The following is a 15648-nucleotide window of genomic DNA, read 5'->3' on the forward strand; positions in this document are numbered from 1 at the left end:
CGCCGGATACCTCATCTCAGCGCAGCCCCCCCAACCTGGGGGGCGGGGACCACCCCGGGACAGAGAGCCTTTGACCCAATCTAGGGGCGGGGCAGAGGTGACAGCTGTAGCTGGAAAAGGGAAAGGACTTGAGCAAAGGCCAGGGCTGTTGGAGTAACCAAAAAAAGTTCAGTGTCCACCAAAGGGCACGGTGTGGGAGTGAGAGGTAAGGCCTCAGAGGTAAGCAAGGGTCAGATCCCCCAGGCCCTGCCGTATGTGGCTGGGAAGTTAGGTCCGGTAGGACCTTTCCGAGCTCCCTCAACTGCATGATGGAGAAGGACCCATGCAGAGAGTGGGGTGGCCAGGGAGGAGGGCTGGAGAGAAGTGTCACATGGAGGGCACAGTTCAGGAGGGAGATGCTACCGAGCACATCCCCGTCTGCTCTGCTGGGCACTGCCGTTGGGTGCAAGGTCCCCCAAAGAGATGGAGGAAGGGGTGTCCGGGAGGGACATGGGAAGCAGATGTTCCAAGGGAGCAACCTAGGCTGTTGTAGAATAAGAGTAACCCTCACAACTACTGCCCGCAGGTACGGAGCACTTACTGTGACCCTACCCCTTGCGAATGTTAGTGCAACGAATCTTCAGGACAGCTCTGTGCTGTAGGCTCTGTCCTTAATGCCATTTTACAGATGGGAAAACTGAGCCCTCGAGAGGTAAGTCACCTGGGCCCCCACAGGAGCCAAGCTTGTGCAGTTGCACCCCTGACTAGCTACCCACTCTGGCTCTGTGAAGAAAAGGGGCCCAGGACTGGGGTGGGGGTGCCCCTGGGGTCCTGGGCCACATGAGGGTGTGCATATGTGTGAGGACAGGAGGTAAAGCCTAGCTCATGCCCGTGGGAGTCCTGACCCCCAGACCCCAGCTGTCTCAAAGCTGGAAGTAACTTCTGGTTGAAGGGCCTAGGTTTGGGGGTACCTCTTGTTTCTTTGTCAAAGACAAGGGTGTGGGTGACCATGGCCAGGCTAGGGGGGCACCAGAGGCTATGAGATGGAGAAACAGCTACGATGTGTTCCCACCAAGCTGGGAACACAGCCAGCGCCTTAAGCAGGGGGAGGAAACAAGCCAGACCATAAGCAGAGGGGGTGACACAGCATGGCCGCTTTGAACCCAGCACCGTGCCTGGTTTCTCATCTGTCAGGTGAGATCTGAGGGTCCCACCTCATGGGGCTGCTGTAGGGTTTCGTGAGCAAACATCGAGGCGCCTTCAGCCCAGGGCACAGCCAAAAGAGGTCAAAGCCATGAGGAGGACAGTGGCACCTCCACACAGCCCTTTGCCCCCCCCCCAGACCCAGTTAAGGCAGAGGAGAGTTGATGGAAGAGGGGGTCCCCATCTGTGATCCCCCTTCCCACTACACATACAGCAGCTCTCAGGGGTCTCTGTCCTCCAGGTAGGACTCCGGGGGGTAGACCTCCTGTCAGCCCCCTTGCTGGTTTCCAAAGAGAAGGGCAGAGGTACAAGGCTCTATACTTCACCACCTGGGATTGGGGCCACTGAAAACCGGGGTCCCCCCATTGAGCAGTTGCTCTACCTTCGGCTAAAGAAATTCAATTCCCTAAAAAGAGACGCTCTTTAAAAATAACCAAGGGTGAGCAGAATGAGCATTTCATGTTCCTTTGTGGAAGGAAAACCTGCCCCTGAGCTAATTAAAGCCCCTCCACCATTTCTTTTGACGTCAAATATGTCAAAATTAAGCCGACTGGCAGCTCAAAGTGTTTATTAATGTGAAAAAGGAGTAATTATCCTAAACATCCACAAAGTAATACAGGGGAGCTCCCTGGGGTGGGAGCAGTAATAGGGAGGCCCTGCCCCCGACTCGTGTGCACGCAGGCCCGTCTGGACCCTGCCAGCGTTGCAGGAGCCTGGCACAGAGGGCTGCCTGCCACCACTCGCCCCTCCCCATCGGAGGCCCCCACGAGGCTCTCCCCCACTCCCACGTCCACCCCTCACCGTCTGAGCTCTGGCAGGGCTGGTCCGCACCCCCACCCTTCCTCATCGGGAGCTGGGGCTCCAGGAGATGCCGCCCTGGGAGTGGGAGAAGATTGCGTAGTTACTCATGCAGGGCAGATCCGGACGCTGCTGGGAGCCAGGAGGCAATTGGAGAAAGATTGATTTTAGAGAGTTGGAGCAGGAGTGTGTAAATCAGCGCGAGAGAGCACCAGGCACCGCACTCGGGCCTTAAGCGATGTCACCTCCGAGGTCACAGGCCTTTGACTGAAACAGCCTCCCGTCATCGTGACCTACAAGGGGAGGTGTTTGTGCTCAGCCAGCCCAGGAGCCAGAGCATCATAACTCTTCCCAAGTGCCCTGCCCCGGCCAGACACCCAAGAAACTTGGTCCTGGGAAGGCTCCTCCCTGGAGCTCCTGTGGCTCCTTTTGTCCCTAAGACACTGTGTCCTGCCAGGTGTCCCCACGCTGTCTGCCCCCCTCAATCTGGCCACATGTTCTTGCAGTCCCACGGGACACCGCGGACAGCCGGCTGCCTGGAGATGGCAGCCCCAGAAGTGGTGACCAGCCCCCCTGGCCCGCCAGCCACCCTTGGGGCCTTACAGGGGTGTCCCCTGGAAAAGCCGTGACATGGGCCTCAGGCATCTTCAGCTGCATACTCGGGACACTGGTCTGCTGGAAGCCTCTGTGAGATGGGACCACACTGGAGGTCACTGTGGGTGCCACTCTGTGACTGACCAGGCTGGGAGGGGTCGGGGCCCGCATCCTGCCCTGGAGGTCAGAAGAGCCCACCATCAGGGAGGGCCAAGAACGGGGCTACGGGCTGCTGTCCCCGCCGGTGAGCAGAGAGGAGCTGCTGATTCTGGCCAGGAGAGCAGTGGGTGCTGGAGCTCAGGAGGGTCACTGGATAGAAACTCTGTGCCCGCCTCGTGGGGACACCAGCTTCAAGGGGTGTGACATGACACAGGCCGTCATTTGAGGGGGGGGGGTGATTGTTTTTGCTTTGGCTGAGAACAGAAGATCGGGCTCAGAAAACCAGCACCAAGCAGACTGAACAGAAGGCACAGGGGGGTGGGGGCGTGTGGGTGGGAGCGGGGCGGGAGTGGCACGTTCCTACCCAGCCTCTCCAGGAGGAGCGGGATGGAGAGGGAAAGCCCAGGAGGCTGCCTCTCCATCACGGCTCTGGCAGGTCCCAGCCTTCAGCCTCTGCGACAACGTCAGCAGACTCCTGGGCCGGCGCCTGTCCCTTCCTCCAGGACCACGCCGCAGCTGCCACCCCCATCGTCCAACCCAGGAGCCCCCACCCCCCTCCCCACCTGCCGCCTTGAGGACCCGGCTTCCTGCAGGAAAGAGGCAGCAGCCACGGCCACGGCGGAGGGGCCCTCCCTGGGAAGCCCGTCACCGCCTCAGATGAAGCGGTCCCCGCTGAGTGCTTTGCCAGGGTCTACGAGGCAATTCAAGATGAGAAATGGCACGGTGGCTTCGGGAAGGCAAATCATTCCAACAGCACCTTAAAAACATCGACAGCATCAAGCTCTTTGTGTGTGTGTGAAAATGGGGAATATATTGTTTTTCACTGTTTGGAAGACTGTTTTCTCATCTTGAAATCACAAGCTGTTTTCTTCCAGAGAGACTTATAAATACATCCAATTATCGACATTCAATATAGGAAATAAAGTTCTGAAATGGTTTTCTTCCGCACATGCGGAGTGGGCCGGCCGGGTTGCGCAGGTGATAATGACTTTTATTTCTTGCAAGTCGAAGCCGTGCCGAGTGGCTGGTCCCGCCACCTTTTATTGCTTTCACCTTTATTGCATTTCCCGTGTTGTGCTGGGCTATTCATTGGTGTAACTTGATTACCACTTTCAAGATCTTGATAAAAATGAATGAGAGTCCTGATTCCCAAAGTGGGAGTGCCCAGTCCCAGAGCAGGGGGGTTTGGTTGTGTGGCTTGTGTCCTGGGGGCGTCTGGAGTCTCCCTGGCAGGGTGGCTCTCCCTCTGCCAGTTCCAAGTTCCTGGACATCGGCCATTCCTGGGGACACTCACAACTGCCCCTCTCCCCGGTTCCAGTCAGGGTGGCTGTTTTGTCTTTTTTAAAATATTTTATTTATTTATCTGAGAGGGAGAGCATGAGCAGGGGGAGGGGCAGAGGGAGAAGCAGACTCCCCACGGAGCAGGGAGCCCGACGTGGGGCTCCGTCCCAGCACTCTGGGATCACGACCTGAGCGGTAGGCAGACGCTTCACCCATTGAGCCACCCACTCGGTGGCCCGCATCACCCACCTAGCCACTGAGACACCCAGGCACCTGTCAAGGGTGGCATTTTAAGGAGGACACTTTGGTCCTTCATGAAATCACCCACAGACTGTGTCCCCAGTGGCCACGTAACCTATCCATGCCACCATTAAGACTGGGGTCACCTGTGACTCTGCCTTCTATTGACCTCACACCTGCCAACCCTTCCTCTTTGGGGTCCTGTCCCTCTCCTGCCTCTTCCTCCCAAAGGGCCTTTGTCACCACTCCCCAATGTGACTTCCAAGCCTCCCTGGCTGCCTGCCTGCCTTCAGTCTGTCCCCATTCAAAGTCCCCGTGCTCATCAGGATTCTTTGCAGCAAACAGCCCCAAGTCTATCTCAAACAGAAGAGAGATGTGTTGGAAGGATGTCAGGCAGCACATTTAAAGGAGAGGCAGTTCCAGAAAACAGGCGGATTGGTGGCCCGAAGCACAACCGGGCCACACCACACCATGCTGCCCGGAACCCTCGCCACTACCTCTGCCCTTGGACGTAAACTTGGACTGACACAGCATCCTGGCCTCACATCCCCATGGCCAAAACCCTTGGTGGGCAGTGCAGCCCATTGCAAAGTCCAGGCCTCATGCCCACCCTCTGGCTATCTCACCCCTCTGGGCTGTGGGGCAGGGGCAGGAGAGGAGGGTTGGCTACCTGGCATGGCACCGAGTCCCATTGTCCAAACAGGCAAGGGTTAAGATGCTGGTGCATATACACAAAGCCCCATGACACGCAGTGATGGATCAGCTTGGGGTGCTAGCGACTCCCCCCTCCCGTAAATCCTTGAAACACCCACCTTGGACCAACTCGTCCTGAATATTGTGAGCAAAAAGTCTAGAACGCAATTATTTCCATTTCAACACAAGTGTGAGTTTCTTGCTTCGTGGTTTTTATTTTCAGTTTACAAGGGAAGCTATATAATTTCCATTTCCTCGGCTCTAAAGATCTTGCCCGGCCCTGCCTGCATTTCACTGACAAATAAATATCCCCAAGCACAAAGTGGCCCATTAGAAATCATGTCATGGGGAAAAAAGCGCGTGGCCGTCCGAGTCACAAGCCCGGTCCTCTGACTTCTCTGGTCCTCACTTCGCCCATTTGGAGAGGGAGACGAGATGCCTCTAACCTCTCTACAGGCAGCTCCGAGGGTGAAAATGAGGTCTTGGGAGACAGTTTACACGGACGTGGCAATAGTCCGTTTTGTTCTTATCATACCTCTCATGAGAGAACATTTACATGGTGGTGAGGGGATGTGGATGTAGGAAACTAGGTCCCATTCCTGGCTTTGCTATTTATTCACTGTGTGGCCCTGGAAAACTACTCAACCCCTCTAGGCCTCAGCTTCCTTATTGGTAAAGTGGGAGTGATGGGTCTGAGTTTGGAGGATTGTTGTGGAGATGACACAGGGCGGTCCTATGAGGCTCAGCACAGCCCCTGGCTCACGATGGCCACCATCCTCATTTCAAGGGTCAGGCGAGAAGTAGGGGCATCAGAAAAGGACCAGGACCCTTGCCCCATGCCCTGTGAAGTCGCTCTCAGCCCTGTCTACCTGCAGAGCAATTATGACACGAAGAAGTGAGTCCATAACCCCAAGGCCAGGTGGTGCTCATACCCTTTGAGAGGACTGGCTGGGTCCTAGGGCTACCTGGCCACCCTGAACCAGCCCTGGGCTCCCTGCATGTGGGCTGGCCGTGCAGCCAGACACAGGGACATGACAGGGCACCTTGCTGAGTGAGTGGGGATAGCTGCAGGGAGGGTGTTCCCGCTGCACACAGGGCCCTGGGCCAGCCTGGTGCTTTCAGGCTGCAGGGCTCTGCACGTAGGCCTGGATTTGCATCCAGGGCATCTTCTCTTGCACCCAGAGAAGAGGGTGGGCCAGGAGGTTCATGAGAAGGGCCAAGGGCGTATAATTGAATGCAAAATTGGCCTCCTATTCTTCTTGCTGCGTCCACACTCTTGCTTAGGGACGCTGCAGCCCACCCAGTCAGTTTCTGCAGCCCTCGGATCCAGGGGTAACCATGCAACGTACCCCGGATAATAGGACATTAGCAAAAGCAGAGGCCTTGGAAGGCGCTCACCGGCTGGGGCCTACCGTCTCGCCACTCTTGGGAGCCCTGCCACCCAGTGAAGATGCCCTGGCCAGCCCGCTGGAGTGTTAGATGCCTGGTGGACAGCCCGCCAACCAAACCGGCAGACACAGAGGCTGCGCTGGCCTGATTATCAGCCTCCGGCCAACCTGATAGCTGAGTGCAGACCCGCGAATGCGTCGTCCAGCAGAGAGCAGCCGAGCCGGCCCCCCGAATCCGGAGCTCTCTAAATGATTGCTTGGAACCATTACATCGAGTGACTGGTTATCCCAGTCTATCAGAACCGGAGGAGAGCCTGGGGCTCTGCCCCAGAGCTGAGGCCGAGGGCAGGTGCTGTAGGGGCTGTTTTCATTAGGAACTCCGGGAGATGCAGGGTCCGAGGGACGCTGCCGTGGGGCCCTGGGGAAAAGTGTGACCTTCACCTCACCCCAGCCTGGAGCACAGCTTCAGCCCAGAGAAGGTTACAGGGACACTGGTTCTGACCCAGCACCGTGAGGTTGCACTACTGGGGGGGTGCCCAAGAGGCAGCACCACCCCACAGCTACGAGGCTGCGTGAGCTGGGCAGCGGTGGTGCAGAGAACCGGTACCATCAGTGGGGCTCCCTGGGCAGCAGCCTTGAGACATAGGAGGTGGGGGGATTCTGTGAGTGTCTGTAAACATCCTTCTGGGGACCCCCGGGGATACCTGGAAGAGATTTTCAAGGAGACTGGAGGGCCCGTGAAATAGAGACAGGCTGGAGCCAAGTAAATGGAAATGACTCTGTCGCTGGGACAATGCATGCACCAAAAGCTGGTGACCTTGGCCTGGGGCCTGGCCCACATTGTCACATCCCAAAGCAAGGCTGGCATGGGGTGCATGCAACACAGGACTGTACCCAGGTGGCCTGGATGGGTAACCGAGACGGTCAGCAGGGAGTTCACCCCGGGTTAGCCTTGCTCGCTCAGACTCAGACCTCACCAAAGCCAAACATGGGCAAGAGGAAAGAACTGCTCTCCTCAAACCAAAACACTCTCTCACCTACTCAAAGACTGGGGTTCTGCTGCAGAGACACCTGCCCAAGTCCAAGGTTGGGACTGTCCAAGCTGAGCGCTGGCCGTTATCCTCGGAGCATCTTTTACAAAGATCAGGGGACATTCCAGAAGTCGCCACTGCTGTGCTCATGCTCCAGACGGTAGCGTGGTCTCTGCGTCGGATGTCAGGCTCACCAGTGGTGTGAGGAGCCAGCTGGGGTCTCACTCCTCTCCCCATGTTTTCTGAACTTTCCCTTCAAACCATCTTTGGGAAAATCACAGTTTTATTTCCTAATCTCAGAGATCAATATTGAGGGCTTGAGGGAGAATTTACTAGAAATATCATCTCGCAGTGGAAAGAGACCACAAATTCACCTACAGGACCAGCTGTCGGCCGAGCACTAGGTGTCTCTGGGCCTCTCTGTGGGGTCCAAGTCCTCTGGGGAAGGTCCACTCAGCTTGGACAAGCTCTAAGCTCCTTCTCTGTGTGTTTTTTTTTTGGGGGGGGGGGCGTTGCAGAGAGAAGGTAACATGCAGACCAGCCCTCAGAGATCCTGATTTGCTGGGCTGAGGTGGGGCCCTGCCAGCTGCCTCTCCAGGGAGGAGGCATAGACACTGGCCATCAATCCTGAGCTCATCGACCTCCACCACCCGCTGTTCCCTTCCTTCCCCAGGGGGAGGACCCTCCATGCCCAAGGCTCTCTGGTCTCTCAACTCTGGCTTCCCTGTGAGGCCCACTCCCACCCTTCCTGCGGCCTAGTGAAGAAAGCTCCCTGGGTGGCCAGGGCATCCACGGTTCCTGTGGGGCCCCGGCCTCCTGGCCAGAGAGCCCACTCACCCATCAGCCCCACTCCAAGCCTGACGTAGAGTCAAGCTTGCTCAGACAAATGTTAGGAGGCTCTGGGGAAATAAATGGAAACGGCTACTTTGGAGAGCCCTTTAGAAATATCTATTAAAACCAAAAAAATTAAAACTAAGCCTTCTGACCCATAATTGCAACTCTTCATGATCTACCCTGAGGCTCCCCCTCTGCACGAGCACAGGGAGATAGAAACCAGCGCTCTCACTGCAGGATTATTTGTGATAGTGAAAAATTGAAAGCAATCCACGAGTTCATAACTCTCATCTGCTCGCGTGCTGCGAGAGCAGTTAGGAGGAATGTCCTAGATCTACAGGTATCCGCGCCGCGAAGTCTCAACAGCACTTTGCTGAGTGAAAAGTAGAAGCACGGCACATACCGCGTCATGTCATTAATGTTTACAAACCCATAAAACCATAGGCTGTGCTATGAATTCTCTGTGGGCACATGTTTCTGTTGTAAAAGCACTTACAAGGTCTGGAAAAAGATAAACGGAAGGTTGTCTTCAGGGAGTGGGGGGAGGGTGCTGCGGGAGGAATCAAGAAGGAATGGAACCTTCTTTGGTGGTCTAATTCCTTGGAAAGGAGGAACGTGAACAGCCATCCGTGTCACCAAAAATAAATAAAACCGCTTTAAAAAAAGAAAATCTCTATGTCAGGAACGCGCCGCAGCCCATTGGGGGTCCCTTGCCAACAGGGGTGGGGGGGCTGGTTTTAATCCAGAATCTGTTGGAGCCTCCTCTCAGGTGTCCCCTGCACCCTCACCCCCCAACCCCCACTCTGTCCTGTCTCCACCACTGTGCTTTCCCCATTCCCCGCTCCAGAGTCATAGTCAGACGCGGTCAGGGTTGGTTGGTTTGTGTTTGGAAGGAAAAGGCCTGGTTATGAGTTACAAGGATCTGGGGCAGAGCGTTCCAGGGCAGTGCCAGGATATGAATAGATGTGATGTGGGCAGGCTGGGCCTGAGAACCCAGGGGAGGGTCCCACGAGACCAGCCACAGGACCTTGGCTTCACGCAGAATAGAAATCAAACGTGAGCCAGAGAAAGTCAAAGCAGAGTTTATGGCCTAAGTGTCAGTGACAGGTGGAGAAAGGCAGACAGAGCGTCCGGGAGACCCAGAAAGCAAAGGGAAGGAGAATGATTCTCATCCTTGCTCTTGGGGCTGGGGGTTTATTTTAGGAAAGGGTCTAGGGTGGGGCGCCTGGGTGGTTCAGTCGGTTAAGCAACCAACCCTTGGTCTCCGCTCAGGACATGGTCTCAGGGTCATGAGATGGAGCCTGGCATCCGGCCCCGGGGCTGTCTCCACGCTCCGTGCTTGGCGGGGAGTCTGCTTGAGACTCTCTGCCCCTCCGCCTGTTCATGCACCAGGTGCATGCGCTCTCTCTTTCTCTCTCTCTCAAGTAAATAAATAAAATCATTAAGAAAATAAAATAAATAAAATAAAATAAAATTAAAATAAAATAAAATAAAATAAAATAAAATAAAATAAAATAAATAAAAGGGTCTAGGGTACCTGTTCCTCCAGGGTAGGGTCTGATCGAAGGCAAGTGTCAGGTGAACAGCAGGTGTTAGTGCGTAAAGCAGCGAAGGTAGGGGTGTTGATGCCAGCAGCAGCTGAGGTTTGTTTGAAGCCAACGTCCTGGAACATGTTCAGGATCTGACTCTTCTTAGGTGTTATCAGGTGCGTGGGGCTGAGGACAAAACTCAGAATATGACTGCTTGCTTCCTGCCCCCCCATCCCCTCCAAAGTGGGAACAGAGCTTCTTTGTCTTATTCAGAGGCAAAATATGGAACGTGAGTAAATGGGGCCTAACAGAGAAAGAGCAGAGACGGAGCCCTCCTAAAATGGAAAGCTCCAGCTTCCCTACTTGTGTTGGGTAGTTGGGGCCGCTGGGGGTGGGGACTACCCTGGCTCCAGGAGCCCAGGCCCCAGTGGCCAACCCCACCTTGCCACCCTGGCCCCACCGTGACAACCCACCTCACTTGCCAAAGTCTGCTCTTCCTACGACCGACCGCCATCCCCCAGCCTCCACCTCCACCCAGAGCCTTCCCACCTCCACCACACCGACCACTACCGGAGCCTCAGTCCCCCAACTCCTGTTCCCCATCTCCTCTCCCCACCCCAGGGCCTGCTAGCTCCTCCGGAGGAAAGAATCCTTCTGCTCCTGCTCCTCCAGCCCCTCAGGGGAACAGGGGGTCCATCCGATGGTGGACTTGCTGCCAGTGAAAGAGCCACTGCGGAGCCTTCGGCATTTACCCATCAGGGAAGTGACTCTCCCTCCTCCCCTCCCCAAGATGTGCAAGAGGAGGTCAGCCCCCTCCACCCTTCAGATTTCCAGCTTCCTCTGTGGTTTCCATGGATTCCGAGATGGCTCCCAGCACCTGAGCCCAGAGAGAGGGGGAGGGGAGGGAGGGAGTGGCCCAGGCTCTGGCCCAGGGCTGGGGAAGCTGCTCCACTGAGGTCCCCCCAGGCCCACCTGCCTGACCCCTCCTCCCAGAGATGGGGGGCACCTGGGCTCCTGGAGCGGGGGGCATTGACATGTCTCATCCTCCTTCTGGAAAGCCCAGGGGGCTCCAGGGAACGTGCTCTACCTTGAACGATGACGTCAAAGTCGGCTTCCTGAGGGGCTGTGACCCTCCACCCAGAAAATGCCGACTGTGACCACAGCCAGAGGGGACAGTGTCCAAAGTAGGCAGGTAAGGATCGCACTATTGGTGAGAAGAGCAGGGCAGTTTAGGGAAGTGGCCAAGGACACCGATGGGTCAGTCTCTGTTCTGCGGGACCCAGGGGGCCCAGCCAGGGGCTCACTTGGGCTCCTTGTGTCTGGGGGCTCTAAGCACTAGTTGCCGCGTCCGGACCACCAGAGAGAAGGCAAGAAAGGTCTGTGATGGGTGGGCACTGACCATCGTCCCCTTGGGAGCGTCCATCCTGCCCGGTGTAGCCCTCCCAGAACAGGCTCAGGACATTCTCCATCCTACTTCCACTCTCCCCGGTCCACTGTCGCTGCGGCACCCCAACAACACCCCAACACCCTTTCTCTCTTGAGGGCTGCTGGGTGTGCAGGCCCGAGGCATGGCCAGGCCACTGTCCTGCCCGGCGTCTGGGGCTTAGCTTCAGCGGGCTACAGGAGCACGGCAGTCCGAGTCAGGGCAGGCAGCTGAGCAGGCTACGAAGGAGCCAGTACCGGCCGGACCCCCTAGGCAGAGGCTGTCCTCCCTGGGTCCTTCCCCTGGCCTGGTCTCAGCAAATCCTGAGAGCTGCCTCCCACTCTTCCAGCGAGGTCATCTTCACACTCGTTTGCTCAAGTCCACTTTGGGGAGCCTGCCTGACACGTTTGCCACTGGGCGGGTGGTCTTCCCCAGGCAGGGACCGGTTGTGATCTCAGGGACCGCCCACTACGAGAGGCCTCTTGGTGCTCTGCCTCGACTTCCAGTAGAATCTCCTTCCCCATGGTGAGTTTTTAAAAGCTAGTGCCTAGCTTCACCCCAGACCAACTGAATCAGAACTCCCAGGAATGGGGACTCCCTGGGTGGCTCAGGGGTTGAGCATCTGCCCTTGGCCCAGGGCGTGATCCTGGAGACCCAGGATCGAGTTCCGCGTCGGGGTCCCTGCATGGAGGCTGCTTCTCCCTCTATGTCTCTGCCTTTGTCTCTCTGTGTCTCATGAATAAATAAATAAAATCTTAAAAAAAAAAAAAAAAAAGGAATTCCCAGGAATGGAGCCAGGGCACTGGGATTTTTGAAAACTCCCTGATTGATGCCTACTGAAAGTCAGGACCCAAAGCGCTTTGAGACAGAGTCTTCCCCACATCTGTTGGTGGGGACTGTGGGGTAAGGGTCCCACGGGAGGGATGGCAGGGGTGGTAACCCAGCAGGGTCCCCTCTCTTTTGGCGAGCTAGCTCCCCCCTGGGTCCACATCCCTCCACTCCACTCCCACCTCCTGAAGGCCACCCACGGGCCCTGCTCCCTCACCACCACCCCAGCCCTTTCCCCCTTACCCCAAATCCTGCCTCCATCTTCACGTTCAGCCTGACCCACGCAACCTGCAAAGGAAGCCATCTCTCTGCGACCTTAAAGCACACGGCTGGCCTGCGCCCCCGGGGGTAATAAGTGTGAGCGTGTGTCCACCAGCAGACGCAGGCCAGGCTGCTCACCGCCGCGCTGCTCAGGGGAGCAGCCGCAGCCTGGAACTACCCAGATGCCTGCCAACGATGGATGGGATAAATAAAGCCGTGTTCTCATATGGTGGAGTCCACGCCAGCGAGAGGAAGAGTCTCAGAAGCACAGTGAGGAGTGAGATTTCAGCCAGACCCAGAAGAGCACACCCTGGAGGGTTCCACGGCTGCCTTCAGCTCGGAAGAACTGAGCAGTTGCAACAGAGACGGCCGGGCCCGCAGGCCTAAAATATTCACTCCTTGGCCCTTTATTAGAAACATTTGCCAACTCCTGACCTATAGGGTGTGGGGGGAGGGGGGGGGACGGAAAGGGCTGGGGGCGGAAAGCAAGATTGTTTGATGTGCACCCTCTTTTGTATCACTTTGGCTTTTTGGACTCATGAATGAGGCTCAGCACAGACAAGGTCACGGACACCCCACCCTTAGAGACTGGAGTGGCTCTGGTGGGGGTTTCCTTTTTTTAAATTTTTATTTATTTATTTACATTTTAAAAATTTTAATTCAATTTGCCAACATACAGTATAACACCCAGTGGTCATCCCATCACGTTGCCCTCTTCAGTGCCCGCCCCCTCACCCTCCTCCCCTTCTGCAGCCCTTTGTTTCCCAGAGTTAGGGGTCTCTCATGGTCTGTCTCCCTCTCTAATTTTTCCCCACTCAGTTTCCCTTCCTTTCCCTTATAACCCCCTTCACTATTTCTTTTATCTGGTGGGGGTTTCTAACAGCTCGAGGCCTATCCCCGGGCAGGCCAGCCTCCCTCCGCCTCCCGCCTAGGAAAGCTGGGGGCTGCTCTAGAGCCGTGCCCTTTGTTCCTGCCGATACCTGAGGGTAGGACTCCCACCACCCCGCTGCCCCCCCACATCCCAGTTTCTGGAGGAGGATGTGGCCTATTTCCATAAGCTCCAGTTAGCACCCCCACCTGCTTTTTGGCAATTTTCACTTTCCTGACTGCCCCAGCGCTGCTTGGGGCCCTCCCATGCCCTCCCCGTCCCCCAAACACACCCAGTTACCTCCACATGGAGGAGTCGACCCCCATCATACTCCGACTTCAGTGGCTACTAAGCTCTGTCTTTACTGCCTCTTCCTAGCCTCTGGCTCCTCTGCTCTGGAGCAGCCTCTGCTACTTGTTCTTGAGGGAAAGGCAGGCAGGTGATCCCACCTGTCTGATGAGGATCTGAGGCCCCAGGCGCTGCCCTTGGCCCAGCCCACTCAGGGGGAGTGCCCCTGCCCCCAAGTGGGTGCCCCAGTGCATTGACTTCCTAGGGCTGCTGTAACACATGGCTGCACACTGGGGGGCTCGCAACAACAGAGTTTATTCTCTTGTGGGTTTTGGAGGCCAGAAGCACCAAATCCAGCTGTCTGGAGGGTTGGTTCCTTCCGGAGGCTGCGCTGGAGAATTGTCCCGCGCCTCTTCCCTAGCTTCTTCTGGTGGCTACCGGAAGACGTCGGCCTCCTTGGTTTGGGGGGGCGTGACTCCACTCTCCTCCCCTGGGCTGTGTCCTCTCCCTTTCTGCCCCTTGCTAAGGACACTCCTCATTGGATTTAGGGCTCACCTGAATCCAGGACGATCTCATTCTAAGACCCTCAATAACAGGGACCCTTATTCCAAATCTGGTCACATTCTGAGCTTCCAGGTGGACCATTCCACTTACTCTACCTAGGCTTCGGTGGGCACCCACCCTTCTTGCTGGTACTCACACTGGCATCACCAGGGTGATAAGACAGGTCCGTGGGGAAGAAGCCCAGGCACGGAAGATCTCAGGAGTACGGAATGGCCTGGGATGGAGACTCTGAGGACCCCCCCAACCCCCCAACATTCCAGTAGACACAGCCTGTGTCAAATCTTCCCCACAGATGAGCACTTGGCTCAGAGTCAGGAGATCCGGAGGCTGGCTCTGCCCCTCTGCTCACCAAGTAATCTCTGATGAGCAGGTCCCCTCTCTAGGCAAAGAGAAGTCCCCACGCTCCTTGCAGCCCTCGCTCGAGGACTGAGTGTGAACTACACTACCTTCTGCTCACGTCTCAGAGAGCCTGGCGTCCCCAGCACATCCCAGCCTATGACGGGGGAGAAAGAGTGGCTGGGTGTGCCCAGGATAGGATATGCTTGAACTGGGCATGTGGTGTGATTTGGGAGGCCCCTGAACTTCCCAGATGGTCATGTCCCCACCTGGCTTATGCAGCGTCAGTTGAGTCCCCTGCAGCCAGTGGAGGGTGACACGTGGTGACCAGGCACAGAGCAGGATGTTTTAAGCCAGATACCACGGGGAGTCCTCGGGTAGCAAGGATGGGGCTGTGAGCCCACTCAGCAAGGCCTCCCTGAAAGCCACACATGGGGCGTGATGACCACACCAGGACATCAGGAGACTCGCTCGTAGCGGAGCCCAGGGGGGCAGGGAGGACCCAGATGGAGACAAGACATTCATTCCTAAGACACTTGCAGGGACCCCAGACCCATCCTGAGGTGTACAGAGAGAGAGAGAGCGTGCACCTGTCCACCCTCCTCCCAACACCGAGACACGTGACCTTTCCTGTGTCGGGTGATGCCCCTCCTAACACTCAGGACTGGGCTCAGACTTGGGCCATCCACATTCTCCTGCTGGAAGACGCACGTCATGGACTGCAGCCAGGACCAGGGCTGTGTGGCCGTGCGGTGGCTAAGGGAGGGTGACGAGGGGAGGACCAATACTCGCTTCCATTTCATTTCGGTCTCACAACGCACTGATGAAATAGGTTCCATTAGGATTCCCATTTTATAGACGGAGCCACCGAGGCTCAGAGAGGCTAAACAACTAGCCCAGATCACACAGCTCTTCCCCGGGTAGGGTAGGCCTCCAACCTGGTTGGCCTGACTTCAGACTTGCTCTTTACCACCTCAGCCAAGGCCCGGGGCGAGCCAGGGACGCAATAATGAACACATCACTTGGGCTTGTCAACCAGCACCAAAGACTCCGGCAGGATGGTCCCCAAATAATATTTTCAACAATGATTATACTAGGGTTGTGGGATCATTAGGGATATTCTCCGTTTTCCAAACGTTTGTTAATGTGCTGATACTATCTTTATCATTAAAAAGCTCAACAGTGAAAAATCATCTCCCAGGTTCCTTTGTCAAGAGTGCAGCCGGGATAATTAGCATTGCCAGGAGGCTGCCCAGGGGGACAAGCCAAGAATTCACAGACGGGGACCTGCAAGCCCTGTTCCCCCCGGGGCAGTTCAGATCGCCGGAAGGTCACACGCCAGCAGGGCACT

General features: G+C 56.4%; 2 long non-coding RNA genes across 4 annotated transcripts; one reads left to right on the forward strand and one right to left on the reverse strand.

The window, feature by feature from the left end:
* The first annotated feature begins 15 nt into the window (after window positions 1-15).
* Window positions 16-3876, forward strand: LOC140594790 (uncharacterized). 2 transcript variants are annotated; one of them, XR_011996106.1, is made up of 3 exons: window positions 22-205; window positions 566-691; window positions 2487-3876. It is a non-coding gene; the product is annotated as an uncharacterized lncRNA (long non-coding RNA). The 2 variants fall into 2 exon arrangements; XR_011996102.1 differs by having other exon boundaries at window positions 16-205; window positions 566-3876.
* A 1262-nt stretch (window positions 3877-5138) lies between these two features.
* On the reverse strand, window positions 5139-12642 carry LOC112928444 (uncharacterized). 2 transcript variants are annotated; one of them, XR_012000048.1, is made up of 3 exons: window positions 12224-12642; window positions 9738-9915; window positions 5139-7630 (listed from the first exon to the last, which is right to left on the reverse strand). It is a non-coding gene; the product is annotated as an uncharacterized lncRNA (long non-coding RNA). The 2 variants fall into 2 exon arrangements; XR_003236742.2 differs by lacking the exon at window positions 12224-12642 and adding an exon at window positions 10346-10614.
* Between the last annotated feature and the right edge of the window lie 3006 nt (window positions 12643-15648).

The sequence above is a fragment of the Vulpes vulpes genome, chromosome 1 (assembly GCF_048418805.1).
Source record: "Vulpes vulpes isolate BD-2025 chromosome 1, VulVul3, whole genome shotgun sequence".
In the NCBI taxonomy this organism is placed as follows: domain Eukaryota; kingdom Metazoa; phylum Chordata; class Mammalia; order Carnivora; family Canidae; genus Vulpes; species Vulpes vulpes.